At 36.7% G+C, this 16,557-nt stretch overlaps 1 protein-coding gene across 1 annotated transcript in view; it reads left to right on the forward strand.

The window, feature by feature from the left end:
- ZEB1 (zinc finger E-box binding homeobox 1) overlaps positions 1 to 16,557 on the forward strand; it is a 126,707-nt gene that overhangs the window by 79,065 nt on the left and 31,085 nt on the right. The window lies entirely within an intron of this gene.

The raw sequence follows: 16,557 nt of genomic DNA on the forward strand, positions 1-16,557 counted from the left end.
TATCACGGCTTTCAAAAAACTCAGTTCCCCTGCAGTAGTCGTCAGGGGTTGACTTAGCCCCTTCCCTGATCCTCATTGTTTTAGGAGATCATGATCATTTTAGTTACACTTGTAACCGTAAAGATGTCTCAACTATTTTTAGGAGAAGTAGAAGATTAGATAGATCTTAAAAATGGGTGTGGGTATCTTCTTGGAAAAATTATCAGAGGTTGGAAAACACATTGCTCATTTCAGAAGTTCCAAAAGTCAGGTCTGATCACACTGTAATGCTTCATTCTTCTTCAAATTCCCTGTTTCCTTGTTCTTTTTCCCCTAGGAAATAAAGGCTTATAAACCTAGAGATGTTTAATATCTGAGATATTAACAGCCAACTATCCATTATTAAGATTCACAAATGGAGTAACTAGGTTAAAATGTTTTATATTTATTAGCAATATTGTTATTGCTGTTATTCCTTTTTGTAGCATGTCAGTGAATTGCAGTTGGACTGATCTGATAGAGCACATAAGATTCTTAAAAACTAAAATGTGCTATAGAAATACTGTATATAAAATTAAAGGATTACATATGCTAAAATAGCTACAGGTAACACTATGCCTTTGCTGTCTTCGGTATCTCTCTGGCTTGTAATTTTAACCAGATAGCTCTTGGGAAATTTCTAAGAGACTGGCTGTGAAGCAGTAACAAACAATTCACAAGGTATTTGAAAGCTTTTCTCCCTTTTTTAGAAGTTCTGTCTCTTTATAAGAGACCAGATACAGTAAGCTTGAAAATCCTTTGCCTCCTAAGCAAAACATTTTTCTTTTTAAGCCAGACACTCCCATCGTGGTTAATTAGTGCTCAGCTGGTTCTGCAGTAGCCTTTACAAAGAGGAAGTCTCTGTCTTGAAGTGACTGACAGATGTTTCTTACTGTCCTCCTCGGTATTACTCTGAAATCAGGCATGTCTTTGTTATCCTCTTACTGTCTTTTGCATTTATTTACAAAAAGCTGGCAAAATTAAATTTAAGAATGCCTGTATTGCATGTCAGGTCATTTATATGAATAAATATGGGGTTGGATATTTTCTCCTTTTTTTTTTTGTTTGGAAACTGGTCTCTTTATTTAAGCTACCCCGTAGTTGATCCTTTGTTAGATTCTTCCTTATTGCTGTTCAGTCACCTTACATATGAATTTCAATGTCACATGAAACCGATAAGCTCTTTTAAATTAAAGTCTCAAAATGTTTAACTTCATCCTTGTTGTAGACAGTGAGAATTTGGAGGTGTTGGACTAAATTGAGTACAGTTATTCATCACCATTAACAAGTCTTGGAACATACCTGCTGTACAGTAAATGCCAATATCATAGTTAAAATCTCACAGTTGTCTTTTATGGACTGCTATTTTAAATCATCTTCATTTGCTGGACTTTTTTTAAAGTATTTATTTGTTGGGAACCTTTTACAAGCTTTACTGTGCCGTGTGTTGATCCTGTACAAACATGAGTGCATGCTTTCTTGGAAAGTCAGTGTATCATGTAGCTGCATACTATAAAAAGTAATTACGAATATTTAAGAAAGGTTTTAGCATTGGTTTATTAGCTACTATTAATTCAGCTTATATTACAGTAATGTTACACTAACTGAAGAATGTTCAACAAAAAGCTCTTGTTTCTCACTTCTACTATGTCATGCCAACGCTTCATTTGCCCCTCCAAATAATAATTATAGATAATCTTCGGTCTCTCTTTTATATTAAATATATATATATTCTTGCAGCACCTTCTCAATGCTGGTTTGAATAGTCATCTTTCTCTGGTGAGGAGCAGCTGTAGTGTCACAGAGTCAGCACAGCTGTGCAATCCTGGAAGCTCGCAGCATTCTCTTCTCATACCTTCTTTGTGAACCTGACTTCTTTTGAAGCATGCGCTAACTATGTCTGTGAAATATTGTAATGACTAGATGAGAGTTATTCTTCAACATGGGGGCCAAAGAGCTGGTTTGTCCAGTTCTTGGTCCAAAAATCTGGGTATAACTGCCTTCACAGGTAGATTCAGTAGCTATATGTGAGCAATTTGTGTACAGGAATGGAACAGTGCAAATCCAGATTACAGTTTTAAAGAAGTTAACAACCCTGCCTTTGGAAGCATCTATTATAAATTACTTGATCTTCAAAGACAAGTAAGATCTTGCTAAAGTGTTCTGTGCACTACATTCACAGCCTTTTGAAGCAAAGAGGTTATTATGGCAAAACATGTTTATTTCCTTATTGTCAGAAATATCCATTAGGTTTCATTCTGATTTGTATAAATATACAAAGTTTTATTTAAATGTAAAAATTCACTAATGTATAATTTCCCATTGTCGTTTTAGCAACATATAATATCCTTATGGAATGCATCTTTTGAAAATTAAACTTTTCCTTAAGCTTTGTACTTCCATTTAAACAGGAGAGATGAGACCTTTCGTAATCTCATGTATCCACCTGTTTAAATAGAACACCAGGGAATGTCTACCCTTGAAATCCAGTAAAACACTGTAAATCCATTGCATATTTTTTTACTGTCTCTCTATTCATGCTCCTACACTGCAGTAGATTTCTGGGAATGATAGCTGTTCGTTACCTTGCAAAATGAACAAGCCACACTTAGAATTTAGGTGGTGCTTTAATTCCCACTTCACACAAATAAATTATATAAATGGTCAGTGATTTAATATTTTAAGACTTGAAAGTAATGTGTAAAATCTGTAATGTAAAAATGAGTATTGTAAAAATATAGTAGATAATTAAAGATTGGAGAGACTTGGAACTTGTCATACCACTCCCAGACAGTAATTTTCTATTGTTTTGGTTGATTAGCTGTGAATATAAATGCAAAAAATTATGTGCATGTCATATATGAATATATGTAATAAACTCCTTTTATTCAAGATACAAAGCTACATGAAGCAAACCAGATCATCCAAATTACATACTAAAACTATGTTCGTCTACATTTTAGTATTCTAACATCTCTTTGTAATCTTTATTTTCAAGAAAAGTGAATTAGGAATGTTTGATGTAACACTCTGTCGTGATAATGACATATAATCTCTACGAATTAGTTACCCTGAATCCAAAAGTGAGGACCCACATTTTGAAAACTGAAACCTAGAACACCATTAAAAATGCTGTTCCATTATTAAGTGAAATCAGAGTGAAGCCAAAATGTAGCTTGTCAAATTAAAAGACAATTTAAAAAAAAAAAAAAAAAGTCCTTTCTCCTGTGTCATAAGCAGGGGACAGCCAAGGGAGTTACTTGAATACTGGAGTGTTTAAACCTATAGTCAGAATAAATAGCTGACCATTATGCATTTGACAAACTAGCTCTCTTTAAAGAGGTATATTTAAGAAATTACTCAGAAGTTAAGAAAAAATGTTGTGAAGTATGAAATGAAAATAAAATTGTACTTTCTAAATAAATTTATTTTGATAATTTCTAAATTTAGATTATATTTATACAGCATCTGTTCAAAGTTGCGTAATTTATTGTTCTGTTAATTTAGGAATGAGTAAAGAAAAATGTCAGGGCTTCATAAGACGTGTGATTCATTACGGTGATATCTCTACCATGTATATAATTTTCTTAATGCTGAAGACTTTTCTAATGGCACCTTATGATAGTCATAAAACTTTGGGGGCAAGAAGGAATTGCTGTAATAGGCTACTCTTGTATATAAAATTTGGCACTTGGAGTATCGTTCTTCTGCCTTGTATCTAAGAGGGTCTCCAAACTTTGTAAGCCAAACTGGTACTCCTCTATTACAGTCTTTTTGTTATCCATGAAATAAATATTTACTGTATATAAACCTAGGTAATGATGTTATATAAAATCACCAGTATTATGAAGTATATAATATACATTTCTGTAAACGAGTCAACTATGTCTTCCTGAAGAATTAACCTGGCCTAATGATACCTGAATTAATGGCACAAGATTCAGGCCGATTCAGGCACGAGTGGATGCTCTGTAAGAGTGGATATGCATGCAAGGGTGCCACAGGAGTGGAATTATTTCACACAGTGATTGAGTTAGCATCACGGAGTGATTTTGGTTACAACTGATAATTTGTACTAACCTGAGTTTTTATGTATAATGCTAAAACACCGCTGTCAAGTTTTTTCAGTATAGATTAAGGTAATTACCAAACTGTAATTCAGATTAAGTCTTTAATGAGGATAAATCTAAAGCAACTGTATCACAGTTGTATTCAATTTATGCTAGAGTTATGAAGACAAATAAGATATTGCGCTTTTTTAGCAAGTTGGTCAGTATGAGGGAACTTGTATGTAATTTTGAAGCATGCTACTATGGTGTTTGCCTGTGTTTTATGCCTATATATCTCCTACAATGAGTATCTCTATCTTGCTGCAATCAAATAAATTCCTGTAGCTGACCACATTCCCCCAAATGATTGGTACCCATTCATACCTAGTACCAATACCCATTGGTACGTAGCAGCAATTAATGATGAGACAATTTTCTGTGGCTTATCTTAAACTTGGTGACATTTATCTGTGTGCAAGGGTTAATTTTTACTGTAGTAATTCATCTATTTTTAAAAATCTGTCTCTGAGAAAGTAATTAATGATCTTGCCTTTTAAATACTTCTCTTAGCTAACTTTTTTTTAAATGTGAGAAGTTTTATAAAGGAAAAGAAATGTCAAGCATCTGGAGTAGGAACCGTGTAGAAACAATGTGGTCATCTTATAAATAGAGCATTTTGAACATAGAGCAGAGTGGTGCAGTCACCAGTGGACAGATAATTTTTGAAGAGTAAAACAGACTATGTAACCCATGGAAATACTTCCTCCTCAGCCTCTCCTCAGTTTAGTTTACCGTTTCCAGTTGTTCAGTAATTGGAGTTACGAAAAGATGGAGGCTTCTCAGATATTTATACATCTCATGCTTAATTTTAGTGATCCCCACACTCAGTTGTCTTGGAGGCAGTAAACCATTGCAGCCGTGAGACTCTACTTGGCAGTGAGGGACACCAGTCGGATGCGTGGATTGGTTTTTGCAGTCTTCTGAGATAGACTATAAAACTAATACTGGTGACAGAAGTGCAAACTTACCTGGGATGAAATAGAACATGAGGGAAAGGTTTCTACTTTTTGCCTCTTTAATTTGGAGCCGAGAATGACTAGATCATTACTGCCTACTCAGAATTGGTCCCCACAGTATATTCTTTGAAAATTCAGATTCTTTAAAAAATCATAAACATCAGGATTTTATATATTTTATATTTATGTCCGTATAATTTTATGGGAAAATTATGCATGTTCTGTAGGAGAAGAAAAATGGGCAGAGATTTAGTCAAATGTTCCTGCCTGTACATTACATGGCTATCCCTGCCTCCTATTTGATACTTATTTTGTCCACATGCATTTACAAATATAAATACTTCGTAAAACTTCCACGTTGCATAGGAGAGGTTTTGTCACCTATAATGACTGAACACTTTTGCATTTTATGAGGCTACCTGAGGGACAGCATTTAAAATGGGGGAGCTGCAAGAGAGAAGAATGAACCAAGGTATGGCTTCTCCCCTGCTGAATGTTTAAAGCTGTAATGAAATTATTGAAATTATTTTTTTCCGGTAGATTTAAAAAAAAATGCTGGGAGGGGATATGGTTCTTTCTGTTCACTACTCTAAGTTTTTGTAAATACTTCCTTAAATTATTAAACTTACTTCAAGTTTTTGTAAAACTTCCTGACAGCAGCAGTTGACATGGAATTACACAGACGGAGTTAAGTTCTCATTTGTAGAAGGCTCTGCAACCTTGGCTTGTACAATGGTGATAACAGGCAAAGGGTACAGTTAATTTCCTCACATACCTTCGGCTGTCTTGTTTCTGAATGTTAATTTTTTTCTTATGGGACCATTTTTAGTATTTCCAAACCTATAAGCACCTTGTAATACCATTTTTCAAGTTATGCTGTCACTGAGAATTTTCGTATTTGCAAGTAGAATTTACATCAATCCAGAGACTAGGAGAGAATATTCGGACAATAATTAGCTTTTTCATCAGAAAAAGGACCATCATTTGCAAACCCAATAGAGAAATTACCATTGCCAGTCCCTCTGTCTCACTGAAAGACTGAAAGCCTTCGTTTTGCAAAACTATAAAGCTTCTATTTTTAGCACAGAAGAGCTGCAGAGTAATGAAAAGTCTCAAAGCAGCGTGCTGAAAATCACATTTCTTAAGTTACTTTTCTGAAGTAGCCCTAATAAGAGAAATATTTCAAAATCAGGTTATTTTTATATGATGATACAGGTATATATATATAGATATAAATTTCCAAATCTAATTTTAGGCTGTCAAACCTGAAAATATATATGTAAGTATGTATATGTATGTATAAATACATAAACATATGTTTTCCTGCATTTTAAAATTATTGGACCAAGACTAAATACTTGAAATACTTGTCTGTGTAGTCTCTACTACTCATCTCTGGGCTCATGTCAATTCTACATGCAAATAAATTCTCATATGAGCACTGGAGTAGATTTGAAAGTTGTTTCCCGCCCTTATAATTCTATAAATTTTTAACATCTAGCATTACGACATCTGGAAAGCCATTCAAAGTGACATGCATTTGGAGTCTAGTGTTTCCAGGAAAGGCTTATATAGTATCCCAGTGTACAACCGCTGTGATTGTATTGCCTAGGTGATGGACAGTTAAAACTATAAGGTACGTGGGCTACTTTAAGAGCTCCCACTTGGTGACCCAGTGGTCCTCTGTACTAAGGCTTCTGGTTGAGAGGTCTGCCTGTGTAGTTTTGGTGATCCTTTCTAATGAGTGTGAAACCAGCGTCCCCAGCTGAGCTTGGCATCTGCAATCTCAGGAGTTACCTAAACATGTATGGATGCTGTGGTCAGGTCATCTTACTAGATGATACTTGGTAATGTTCGGAGTTGATGCCAATCAGCACTGCAGATGGGAACAATCACATCTATGGTCTTAAGATATTTCAGGTGAGTGGAAGAAAAGGTTTTCATTCAAGAAGCAGCCCAAAGGGAGGAGGTGGTGGCGGTCTCTCTTTTACTGGGCTATGTGTACTGCATATGACAACTTGTACCAGTTCTAGGGCTCCATTGCATAACCCTGCACTGCAGTGCTGAGTGATCTGGGTACTTCACTGGCATCCATGTCTTCTGCACCATCGTTCTTCTGTCTCCCAAAGGTCCTTTTCAAGCTTTCCTGCGTTGCTATTGCAGCTTCTCTGTCAGGATGTTTGTTAGCAGTATAGATCCAGACTCTTTGAGGAGTATGGGATTCAATCCATAGAACTTTGTCACACAATCTCATCCACTTTCATTTCTAATAGACGGTGGTTACCAGTTCTGGCCGGCATCTGTCACCACAAGCTCTTGGCTGTCTGGGAAGACCACGTATAGCTTTCCTTTCAACTGCTTGTATGTCCTGCACTCAGGAGTCTGTCAAGAATTTCTTGATCCCTTCAAAAAGTAAATTGTGAAAGGGAGTATATGACCTGGTTGCTTGTAGGAGGGAGGAACAGGGTAGATGGCCCAAGAGGTCCATCCCCACCCTCAGCCCCCAGGCTGAGATTTTGGTGCCAGTCACATTTAATCATTTTTATAGTGGAATGAGCAATGGAAAATTTTATCCTTCAGACTCTGCAGGCAAGAAGTGTGTGTCCCTTCCACAGGTGTTTGGCTGCAGGTGCACATCCTTCAGTGTCGTAATTCAGATCAGGACTGTGTTTTTGAAGTCAATCTCCTGATTGTCCCCACTCACTGTGCTTTGACTTGGGAGCATGCCTTTTCTTTATACCAAATGAGAAGATAGGCTCTGGGAGCACTCTTAAGTGTGTTATAGCCGCTAAGGAAAATTTAGTCCAGAAGACCAGACTAGAGCTAGTTTTGTTAAGAGACTACTCTGAAACACGGAGTGTGAACATTAAGTCCTCACTGTCAGCAGTTTCACCGTGTATTTCTATTTCTCTTCCACCACCCTGCCTGCTAGCGTGGGTACAAGCTCGCTGTCCTTACCGTCAGAACCAGCAACTCTTACAAATCCTTTACCATCGGTGGGACTTGTTTTTGGATCCCTCTCCTGACATGGTGTTGGGCTCAGCATCCCAGAAATGATACAGACATAAAATCTAGTGTCTTAGGTATGTAGTTTGAATAGTTTGGGAGGGGTGGAGGGAATCCGTATATTATTCTGCCCAGAACTCATTTTAGTCATAGGCAAAGCAGGCAGTTGGCTAAAGCAGCTGCCTGCCAGGAGCAGCCAAAGCAGCAGATTCTCCGGCCGCTCTCCACTGTCTGTCTTTATTCAACTTTGTGGCAGAAACTCCACCGTGTCTGCCCCTCTGGGAAACCCGGAGCTGCTTCTGCTTCTGGATTTCTAAATAGTACACTACCAAACTGTCCTGTTCCAATATAATTGTGCATATGGGACTAAGTTAATCCTAAATCAAACTAATGATCAGATGAACAAAGGCAAGCAGCAAAAAAATTCAATCGCTGAGGCTGGAATGTTTGCCAGATTTGCTCCAACTATCACTTATGTCATCTCAGAGTCTAGTGCCAGAGCTGTAGCCATTACCCTAATGCTGGGGATCTGGTCCTGACTTAGATCATCGGCCTTTGCTCCAGACTTTGCCATATCAATAGAAGAATTCAACATTGAGGGTCGGTTTGTTTTTAATGTCAAATACTGATTGATTTTAAAATCATGATTTAAAATTGACAAGCAGAAAATTTGTATTTACACCATTGATTTTAATGTGTGTTGTGTAAGCCAAGCCAAACATTCAGTCTGACTTTTGGTACAGCATTTAGAGCACGTTTTAGTATGCAGTCCACTTGCAAAACATTTATTTTAAACTCACAGTTTCTTTGAGTTGACCAGAAGACCAAATAATCCAGTACATTGAGATGATATACCTTAGTGCATATTAAGATTCTTGAATTTTATGGTTTTTATTGTGTCGGAATACTCAATCAAAATGTGTGTCAAACTGCATTTGACTGGACATTAGTATCCAGTTAAGAAGTATAAAAACATTTTGAAAGAGATTTTTATTAGTTAAACAAAATTATCAGAAATGTGCTGAATACATGTAAATATTTAGACTTATATTTTTACAACTATTCATATATTTATATAAACACACATGGGAGATGTAAGTTTGATCCCTTCAGGCAGAGGAAGGACTGAATCCCGTTCCCCTTTTCCTGTGCGAGCTTGCTCACGTGTGTATATGTCTAAATAAACAGTGAGTCAACCTTTTATATATAAAATACAGTTCTATTCTCTACAGTTGTAGCACATATACTGTTCTTAAAAGCAGAATGACTTTTCTGAAAATTACAAGTATGTTTTTAAATTAAATTTAAAATGGATTATTTCAGAAACTAATCTCTGGCAGAGGTGTGTTTTTTTCTTTCTTGAATGCTTTAATTAAGAGTATAATACAGTTTCCTCACACTTTCCACATAACGAGATCTTATTGTAGAGTATTTTTACTGAGTTCAACAAGCTGCCTAATGTAACGTGTTCTACCACCTCCACTCCCCTCTGTAGTGCTGCTGGCTGTCCCGATACTACGGGAAGTCACCCTGCTGCCTGATGGAGGCTCTGACATGGTTGGGAAGCAGCAAATATTTTCACTAAGGGTTGCTTGTACTTGTTTGGGAAATAATGACGGTGTTTCCAAAGGCAGATAAAATTCTAGGTAGATAGAAGTGAAGCAATGTATGTGGAGGGAGGAGCAGGGTTCCGTGATGGGTTCTGAGCTGATTGTTACCGTTCAGGAACAGCACTTCTGGGGTTACAGAAAAGAATAGTAGTGTCAGTTTAATTACTTGTAGCAGTCAAGAAAAGTCCTAGAATATGACTTACATTATTAGAAAAGGGATAGAGAGGAAAACAGCACGTTGTTATGCTGCTATTCTAATCCATGATGCGTGTGGATCCTGAATGCTGAGCGCAGTTCTAGGTCGTCGTCTCTCCCCCCCTGTAAACACAGTGATGCAGCAGAACAGAAGGAGGTCCAGAGAGGTGCAGCAGAAATGATCAGTGGAACAACTTCTGCATGAGTTAACAAGTGGACAAGGACTCTTCATGTTGGAAGAGAGGGCTGTGCAATGAAGTGTATAAAATCATGAACAGCATAGAGGACACAAGTAGGGAGCATTTAGGAGACAGCCACTGAATCTAGTGCAGAGCAGGTTCAAAATCAACAGAAGAAACTTATTCTTCCCACAACACAGAGCTGTGAAGCTGCTTGCCTCAGAATAATGTGGATGCCAAAATGTTCATGAATTCAAAAAGTAACCAGACAAATTCACAGAAAATGAGGCTATTAGGTATGAAGACAACATGTCTCATTTAGGAATCCCAGGAGCCAAAAAACTACTGGAAACAGGCGGAGAATTTTAGGAGAAGCGTCAACATAGGCCTTCCCTTTTCTTAAGATCTTCCCTGTGTTTCGACTTCAGATGGTAACATGGTTCTGTATATATTATTGCATGGAAGGTACTTATTAATTTCAAGTCTATGTATTAAACTGAGAGAAAAAATATGAAAAGAACATAAAGGTCTAGCTTTAGTAAAGATACTGGGCAGCTTATCAGTGGAGAGGCGGAAGTATGGCATTTCATTCAGGAGTAGTAATAAAATTAATAGTATACCCTAAAACCTAAATATAAAATACTGAATGCTAAATTATCAGGTTTATGCCTTTGCGATATATTATGCTTAAAATATTTTTAAGACTAGAGCAAAATAATATATAGGTGCAGATTTTCAGTTGAGCTGACAGAGAGTAAATGGTTTCCAAGAGATGATTGTAGGCTGTCAGAGCAGAAATCCACGAACCAAGAATGCACTTCACAGAGCACAGGAGTTGTTCCAGTTTGTCGAATCAAAGGTTTATTTTCTAACAGTATTCATGAATAAGCTTTCATTTTTTTTTCTTAGAACTTGGAAGAGCTTTTCTAAAAAAAGTAGGATTTCTAAAAGATCAGAATCCCTCGCACCTGTTCTAGATCCCCAGGCTTTTCAATGTTGAGATACCGAGCCCACACAACTCAAATGTGTTGGTTACACGTGTCCAACATCTTAAAAAATTCAAGGGTGTTTGTGTTAACTCACAAATTCCTAAAAGTTTATTTTTTCAATGGAAGTAGGTAGGATTTTGGATTAAGTATGGAGAGGTATAAAAGAGACAGCTAGTAAGAATGTTGGACCAGACTCTATATAGAAGACTGATCACTGGCAAGTATTGAAGAAAATATTGTAACAGATCAGGTTCAAAGCATCCTTCCCTCTGTATGCTTCTAGATCCTGGTAATACATGTTAGAGATTACGGATTAGTTCTGTTGAAGCCTGTCCTCTTTTTAGGGCAGTTCTGTGCTGTTGCCGCCTGATCTCAAATTATTCCAACACATACTCCACCACATACTTTTTTTCTTGTTAAGATTAGTAAATTCCTATTGGAATTTGAGTGATACAAACTTGATTGGGTCATTTTTTGTGTTGGGAATGTCATCTTTCATGTCATCTAATGATTCTGAGGGCAGATCTGGGTGGGGGAGCGGTGAGCAGGTACCTGCTGCCAGATTTTTGAGAAGCTTTTCTACTATTGCCACCCAGGTGACTTGCCTTTTGGGGGACTCTCCCATTATAGTATATGGTATGGAAGCAGTGCGTCCTATAGTCTTTAATCACCGCAGTATTAATGTTTGCCTTAAATTTCCTGGGTTCATTGGTTTTAAATCAGAGCACTAAAGATTCTTTTCCTTGTAAATACCATGTTTGAATTTGACTAGACATATGTATCGTGGTTTCTTAGTTGTATTAAACCAAAAAATAATATATTTCTCTGTTTTAGCTCTTTAATCGCTGATTCCATTTGAACATATTTCTTTTTTAATTAGAATTGCACAACATCATACATCATCTCTGCATTTAGGACTGTAAAAATCCAGAAAGCAAAGCTCATTTTCTGCAATTTATTTTGCAGTCATTTACTCTTAGAGCAATGAAAACTTCAACTACAGATACTCATTTATTCTTTAAGAATCAGGATACTGTAGCAAGAAAGTGATCAACAGGAAAAGAAGTAATTATGGTTCATAAGATGTATTTTTCATGTATTGTTTTTTAATGAATATTTCGTCTTTATTTCAGAAGATATATAGTAATGATATAAAAAATTATTTTTCTTGAATAAATATTTAGTCTTCAGTGTCATTTGTAATACATACATTGAAAATGAGGCCTTCTTTTCTATTCATCTGTGAAGGTAAAGCTGAAATTAATAATGAAACTGTTTAATATAATAATGTACATTTTTATGCTAAGGTTACATACCCTACGGTAGACAGAATAGGCCCATATGTCTGTTACACATCGTATGTGCTTGTCCGGTGACCTGTTTTCAGAGGCTTACAGCCATGGCTCATGATCTGAGTCAGACTTAGCTTTTGCAGTTGAAGATAAGATTCTCTTCAGCGGTCTGCTGCTTCTCCCTTGCTGCTGATGGCCGTCCCTGGAGCGGTGGTGGCTGAGGGTGATGTAACCTTTCTATCTGTCCTTGCTTTTCACAGAGCAGTGTCTCATTGTGAAGACATTGATTGCTGTTTGTGCCAGTTTTCTGTGATCCAGGCTGAATTATTCTGTTTAGGTAGTAGCTACTTTTAAATTATATTAACTAAAAGGAAATATTACTGAAGTTTGAAATATTTGTAGTTACTTCACTGGAAAGCTGTAACTGTTCTTCTAAGCGAGGTTTTACATGTGTGTTTTATTTTCTGCATGGAATATTTGGCTAAATTAGAAGACCCTTGAAGTTATCATTTATGTATATTCCATTGAATTTCTTTCAGAGGTTGTAAGCAGTAGTCGCTACATATTGCTTTTGTATTGAGTATATTTCAATCTCTATCCAAAAAGGTTTGATTAAATTTATTACTTCCAACTTCAGCAGTTAGTGTGGTGCCAGGCATCAAGCGAGGCTCGTGAGCTTGTTGTCCTCTTCTTTCAGTAGTGGCTATTCTGAGGAAATATCAAGGATGAGAAGAGAAAACACCCAAAATGATGTGCAGATAGGGAAGGTCTAAATTTGGCTCTAGGATTGAACTGGAGAAGGGGAAGGAGGGGGACAGTTACCCCTGGAGTTGGATGCCGGGTGCCATAGTTCCAGGGTTTCTTTAATGTTTTCAAAGAGCTGTGAAACGTGTTGCCAAAATGTGTCTGAAGCAAATGAAGATAGCAGCCTGCTACTACCACCCCTTAGTCTCACAGGGCACCAGGAGCAGATCTACATTGCTAAAGCTAAGCTTTGCAGCCATGCAGGCATCAGTATGGTACCATGTAATGGAATTTTAATTTTAATTAACTGAAAATACAGTAAATTACAGGGTTTGATTGTTTTTTAACCATCATTTCTATTAAAGAATACTAATACATTCTTTGAAATCAAACACTTTGAAAGTCGAGCATTCAAAAAAAGTTGGAAAATGTCAGAATGAAGATTGTTCAAACTGTTTTAATTTGTCCCTTGCATGTATGCATAACAATAAGATCTTTAATTATGTGATCACATAATTTTTTCACAGGAGGAATGGTGCCCAGAGAATGAATCAGGAGTGTTTATTAAAGGAAGCTGTTGCCTCCAGAACCCTTGCCTTAATTGCTGGAAAGCATAGTAATTTAAGTAGAGGGCTGCAGGAATCAAAAGTGCACTCTCTGAGGCATTTGAAAGCTCCACTGAAAGACTGGATTTTATTCTCTGTCTTTCGAGGAGTTTTTATGTGATGCTGGAAGGTCACTTTGGAGGTGATCTCTATGTTTCTGTGGCATGCAGGCCGAGGTACATGGGCTCTGAGCGCAGCTGCATTTCGAATGAACACAAGTGTGCTTTGAATATATAAAATGCTGTAAAAATGCAAAGTCCTCTGAAAAGTAAGGCCTGAAATGCCTTACACTGACGTGGCAATGCCAGGATTGCCAAAAGAATCGTCTGGTTTTGAAGTAGCCAGTTTCTTCTCTGTAAAATGGAGATACCATCACCCTACTGTAGTTCAGTTAATTATATGTTTTGAAGCAATCATGTAATTATATAATATATAGTTATAACATATTGTATATAAATATATATAATAGATAATGTCTTATATGATATATAATATATAATGAGAAATCCCATTTTAGCTAACATCCTGTAAGTGAGGCTTTGGGAACACTGCTGGCTCATGGGGATAGAAAGTGAGCAATCACTTTGCAGTCTGAAAAAATGAGGCAGGATCCTACAAATACTCAGTTCACTCCATAAAACTGAGCATTCCCTGCGTATTTGCCATCACTGCAGTAGATGAGGCAAGGGTCCTGTAGAGGGAAAACAACATGTAATCATTTAGTTACAGTTGTGTATAGATATATGGATGTTTCCGTCATTTTAAGTGCTTGACTTTCTGCTGTGTTTGGTGTGTGGGTTGCCTGGCCATCCCAAATGTGCCAAGCCCTTTTACACGCAGGTTTGGCAGTTTATTTCCCCCAAAGCTCTTCGTAAGAGGAAAACAGGAATGATAAAGCCAGATTTCTTGCTGATTTTATTGTGTTGCCTTGTTGACAACTGATCTTTGGTGGAAGGAGCCGAAATCCCAAAGACCATTTGTTCCTTGCTTTTTATGGAGGAGTTTTTAAGTTTTGCGGAGTTAGCACATGAGTGAGTGTAGTGAGAATATATGAAAATGTTTTAAGGTAAATAGGGCCATAATGAATAGATTATATTTAAAATCAAAAAATACATGATGAGGAAAAGAAGAGATGGTTTTTCTTCATAAGTGTAATTCTTCAGGACAAACTTTCTGATTATATATTTGTTTTCCATAAAAACCACTCTAAATCTAATATAAGGGATTCCACTTAATTTCCCAAACTAAACAGGAAATTTATTTTTAAAAAATCAAGTATTCATGATCTACATTACTGAAATCGGAACTTATGCCTATAAATTTTGATCCCTGTTCTTATTGATCTCCTTTGCGTGTGGCAAAGGTAAATACGTTGGTGTTTTATATTAATAATCCTCTACATCTAAGCATCACAGTAAAACCCAGTTAAGACAACAGGCTAAAATAATTTTTCCACTTCCTTCTGTTTTATGTCTGTTCTTACACTTTTTTTAAAGTCACATTTACCATTTCTCAGGCAAATAAATTCCTAAATCTCTTCTGCTTTGGTTAGGGAATACATGTGTGTCTTCTATTTCACACAAGTTACGGCGTCTATTACAGTACCTATTTTACTTTGCAAAATCAGTTACAGAATATGAAGTGAATATCAATTTATTGATTGAAGTGGACCAGATACTAGTATTTAGGCAATTTGCCTAAATTTGTTGTCTTAGAAGAGGTCGATACCATGAATAGTGGGGCGTTACTACATTTTTCAAGTAAAACTGTGTGTATAAAATATGGAAACATGGAATGATTGTTTTAAATTCAAAAGGCTTTTTTGTCATGCTTATGCATGTTCTAGTTGAGATATTTTTCTCCTGAATTGGAAGGAAATGAGATAGTAGCCTGTCAGTTCATAATGTTACTCACTTGCCCTGCTTAAATGCATTTTTAAGTGACCAGAATATCTACTTTAAAAAAAAAAAAAAGCTAACTTCAGAAGAGCAGGAGTCTAGTTTGCTATTCATCTACCTTAATAGGCAGGATTTCATGTGAAAGAATCAGTCTGGTTTCTCGTGTGCTAACAGTGACAGGATGCAGGTATTGTAAAGTAGTGTGATTATGTGCCTCCCAGGTATAATTCTGATAACCACTGAAGGAGTACTGCAGCCAAGACAATTCTTGTTAGTTTATTCATCGATAAATTTATTCTCTTTCTTAAACTGTATTTTGAAGCATTTCAGTAAGAAGTTCAAACTTGGCAGTGAAGAAGTAATACACATATAGCTATAAATGTTTAGTAGTTTAAATTCAGTGTGAGTAACAAGACATTTCAACAGATTGTGAAGGTAATTATTTTCTTAATACATAATCCTTACAGTTTAAATTGAAATGGCCGTAACCGATCTTTTGTGCTCACAAATGAGGACTATTTTAATAATAATCTGCTCCTATATGACAGAAACATATATATCGTCATGTAATCCTTTGTCCACAAGACTCTCACGATATGTTCTCCAGGCTGAAAAAGTAGAGTTACTACCTTTTCATGGTAGCTGGGGAAAATGTTATGTGAGATTTCCTTTCTAAGTCACCTCTGAGATTTTTCCTTTCACATTCATCCTGCTGAGCATTTTATCTTGGATCAGGAGCACTTTAGCCCTTCTGAATCAAATCTCCTTATTGTTCCCATTTATTGCTCCTTGATTCACATACCCGGAGCATGGGGGTGGCATCAGTTACAGGAAAAGCCAGCGAGAAGATGAACTGGCTGAGCACAGCTAGTGTGCGTAACTGCAGACAAGGGCTTGCTCCGTGGGACCGGCCAAGAGCGACTGAGCTACCCTCTCTGGAGTGTGCTAAGCCTGGG

This window comes from Pygoscelis adeliae, unplaced genomic scaffold (assembly GCF_000699105.1).
Source record: "Pygoscelis adeliae isolate BGI_AS28 unplaced genomic scaffold, ASM69910v1 Scaffold175, whole genome shotgun sequence".
NCBI lineage: Eukaryota > Metazoa > Chordata > Aves > Sphenisciformes > Spheniscidae > Pygoscelis > Pygoscelis adeliae.